This window comes from Trachymyrmex septentrionalis, unplaced genomic scaffold (genome assembly GCF_001594115.1).
Source record: "Trachymyrmex septentrionalis isolate Tsep2-gDNA-1 unplaced genomic scaffold, Tsep1.0 scaffold66, whole genome shotgun sequence".
Lineage (NCBI taxonomy): Eukaryota > Metazoa > Arthropoda > Insecta > Hymenoptera > Formicidae > Trachymyrmex > Trachymyrmex septentrionalis.
Genome location: NW_017305843.1, coordinates 839,543 through 844,202, shown reverse-complemented (window position 1 = coordinate 844,202; position 4,660 = coordinate 839,543).

Sequence of the window (4,660 nt, the reverse complement as noted above, 5' to 3'; positions counted from 1 at the left end):
AATTTTAACACTTTGTCCTGCTTTACAACTTCCGTTCTAAATTTTTTCCTAAATTAAGGTTATAGTAATAAATTATTCTTCTTTTAATCTCTTAAATACTGTACGTCATTATAGTGACTTTCTCGAATATTTCTCCGAACGATATGTTGGTATTCATATAAATCGGCTACAGACGTAATAAAAGATAAAATTTATTATTATTCATAAACACACTATGTATTTTTAATAAAAACCTTCCTTTTCTGCCTACAACTTTCTTAACATCGTTATTAGGGGTCTTATAATACCATGAAATGTGTACGTCAGTTAAGACTGCTCAGCTATACGCATGTGCACGAAGTTTCCTAGAGCAGACGAATTCTTGTCATCTCCCATCACTGGTTACAGTATTGCACGCTAAGCTGTAAACAACCCGCATGCGCGAGTGCGCGGGGCATGTCTGGCATCACTGCTTACGGTCTCTCGTGATTGGGCAATTCGCTTACTGATTACGTTTTATGGTCTTACGTTTTTGTATGTGCCATGGGCTTAAGATTAGATTCGTTACTAGCCTTACGGTCTCTTACCTTACGTAAGACGTAATCAGTAAGCGAATTGGCCAATCACAGTAAAGACGGTAATACAGCGAATCCAATGTTACGATTTCCTTACTGATTACATCTTACGGTCTTACATTTTTCTATGTGCTCCCGACTTGACATTGTTGAAGTAATAAGTCCATAAGTTCGTCCATAAATCTATGGCTGCGTTCCCATTTCGTTTCAGTGCAATATCTAGTAGCCATTATTTTGCTGGAGAAGCGTTTGCAATTGTACTGAAGAAATGTTCTCAAATGACTGGACACTGGCTAGTGACGTTATACATTGCAGCTTTGCACGCGTATTGACTCATAATCTAAAACCTAAAAAAAAATCTGAGAGAGGACATAATAGTCCTTGTAATATCGATTTATCATCTCCAACCTTGAAAAGTAGACGATGTAGCTTAAGAAAAGGACGTTGCTATGTAATTTACATCCACTTTGTCGAAGGACAGTAGTGCGCGGCAGCATTTTGCGGTTATAGGTTTTGGGCCGTCATGTCTTTTCTCAGGTTTCTTTCTACTAAAATGGTTCAATTGTGAATTTTGAAAGATGAAAATTAGTAGTGAGCAAAGGTTACTAGGTATTGACCAATTAAATTATGAATACTCTAGTGAATTTGTTCACTTTTGTAATTTTTCCTTATTTAAAGAAAATCTAAATTTACACAATCGATCTCCTGATAAACAAGATACGATGTTAATAGTAAAATAAAATATGTAAATAGTAAAAAAATACATAAAGTGACTAGAAATTGATGTTCAAATGAAAGGTATGATTGGTCGGCGCAAATTATGCATGTGACGGCACCTTAAAGGGCTATCTACATAAATCGCAAACGCAAAACGCAGTTTGCAGACGCATTTGCGACAGCCAATCAGAAGCGTCAATGGTACTAATAACAGCTTTTCATTAGCTGTCGCAAATGCGTCTGCGAACTGCGTTCTGCGTGTGCGACTTATGTAGACAACCCTTAAGAGTTAAGCCATGAAGTGTTCTACCCGCGTGATTGGTCAGCGCCATGTCTGGGACCGTGCGATGATTAGTGAAAACGTGAGTTTGTATAATGTACTCTGTACGTGTGAGTTGTGTAAAATGACATTCTAACAATAGCGTCTTTCCGGTCTTATGTCTTAACTCTTACTAGAGGAACTCTACTTTTGACCACGCTTTTTGACGACCTCGTCTATATAAGACCTGTTCTTTTTGATTGAATTCTTGCATCAATTCATTTATCTTCCTCTTCTTTCCTGCGGGAGAGATAAACTGGTGCAAAAGTTCAGTCAAAAAGAACAGGTCTATAGATACCCCGGATGTAGGATACCAAATAGCGACTTTCGGCTAATTGGCGTCACTTTCTTTAAACCCACTTTACGTGTACATGTGTTTCCGCCACTGCGGCCGCCCTGATCCGCCCGGTCTACCGCCAAATGCTTTCGGCACATCAGCGCGATGTTCGTCGCGCCCAATATGCGATATCCAATAAGTGTACAGCTTTACCGATATTCCCATTTTAAAGGTATACTGACATTGGATATCACGTGTCGCGCGCGACTAACATCGCGCTGGTGTGCCAGAGCCAAAAAACGTCAACCAAATGCAAGCGCGCGGCATGATATGACTGCCTAGAGTGCGTTCCGATATTAACTGCCAGTGCTGAAAATCTATAACGCACATGATGTATACTGTATAGCCTGCGGCCAATTTGGACGCTCACGCGCAAGCGCTTGTAATCATTATTCTGTCTTTATCATTTATTAGACATAAAATAAGAATAGAAGTACTGAAAAGTGCTGAAAGCGTCCAAATCGACAGCCATAGTTTCAGTATTAGCAGTGAATTTCGAAACGCATCCCTTGAGCCTCTATAAGGGACTCCCTTATAGGGACTACGACTACCTAGCGCAAAGACTGCGGATAGATATTTTCTTTCGCAATTGATATGTTGCCAAGAGGCTCTATTCTTGAACAAATAACGCATATGAAAATAACAATTCCGTATACAATCGACCAATCACAATCGAGAAACTGTCATTTTTATATGTGAAAATTATTCATATGTGCTCAAGAATAGAACCCCATGCCACTTGTAATAAACAACTTCCCGCATGTTTAGCAATCTATGACGGTAGGCGCCTGTGCGGTCCTCTCTTGTCACGCGCCTGTATTTAGCGGTAAACTGTGCTATTTAGTGTCTTTAAGTTAATATATTAACTATTGTGAGAAAATTGCAAAATAGATTTAACAACTGAGTTTAATTTGCTCACGAAGTAATCCCGTAAATCTGAGACACTTTGTAATTTCATCTCTATCTTCATAAGTCTTTTATTTGATTGGAAATAACATATCATGTATCCAATGTAGCATATGCAGGGAGTTAAAATAATAAGAAAGTTTTAACACAATCTTAGATTATTAGATTTATTCAAATATCTTAACAAAATTATCTACTCCTATAAATACAGCAGTATAGTTATAGCAAATTGCAATTTGGTTTTACTTTTCTTTATTCTCAACTTCTTTATACTTTCAAATCGATGTAATTATAGCCAATCGTTCCAGCTATTTTTATTTTAATCTCGCTGCACAATAAATGCAATAATTTATCCTGTGGCAAAATGTGACGCGATAGTAAAACAATCACTTGCTTTTCCGGAAAATATATCTTCCATCCCCCTGAGGAAAAAAGATAAACTCGATCAATTCAACTTTTGCCATGCGGCATCTAATGTGCAAGGCTATGTTCAAAAATTTTACCCGGGAGTACTTAGATTTTATATTTATTTAACATTTGGTAAATAAAGATAAAATGATATACTAAATTTTTTAATGTATCTTAGGAGCCATTACAGTCTTTCACATTTACTATAACATCGCATTTCAAATTAGTATCGTTAAATAGTATCCTCAACTATATAATCGTATTTTTTTCTTTACATTTTCGCACTTAAATATAATCTATATCGCATTAGTGAAGGAATTTTATCGTTTTAAGGAATCAAAAGGAATCTGAGCACTTGATATTTTTATCGTAATCGATATCTATTAAATCCATGCACATTTTTTTTAATCTCGCTAAAATGATAATCATTTTAGTAATACTCGAGCAGCCAGTCTTCATGCTGCATCTGTAGTATTTATCGCAATAATCATATTTCTTTACATCGCTGTTTATACATAGGGACGGCTCGCCGTAGCCCTCATCTCGAACAATATTAGGGAGACACTAGAACATAGGCAGTAGAACAGGGATTGGAAGAGTTATTTTTACCGTTTTTTAAATATTTTTTTATAATAATAATTTAATAATGATGTTGTAATTTTTTATAAATATATCATGATAATTAACTATATAAATATTGAGGTTGCGCTAAAGATTAAAAAGTCATTTTGAAAAGTAACTTGTCACCATTACGCGTTATTTACTGCGAAAAAAGTAATAAGTAACTTGTAATGCATATCAACGAATTACGTTTTAGTGACAAATAAAGTATGTAATTATTTATAAATAAAAAATTTTTTTTTCAGTAATGAGTGACCTTTCCAACTCTGATGTTACCATTACCGTCATAAAAAATTCAACAACATTATTATTAAATTATTACTATAAAATAACGATGTTGTTATAAAGTAACGGTGTTATTATATATATTTATTATATATATTTATATATATTTATCATATATTTATTATATATTTATTATAACAAAGCAACAATAAAAAATAAGAGTGTTACAAATAACGCGTGTACTTTCCTTTCCTGCAGTATAACCAACATTAACAAGCCTCAATCATATATATGTATATTTTATTATAATAAAAGATATCGTTAGATCTATTACAGTAAAGAAAATAAAAAATAATGGTAGAAAATCGATATATAAAGAAAGAAAAGAAGTAAACCAAAAGGATAAAAAAATTTTAATCACAATAATATTAAAATTAATATCAAATCGAGAATATATGAATTATATCACATAAATATTGGAGTTCATAATCAATCTGAAAATTTTTTTCTGTAATTTTATAGATTAAGAGATAAATATCATTATTTTATTATTATTTAGTAAAATACTATTTT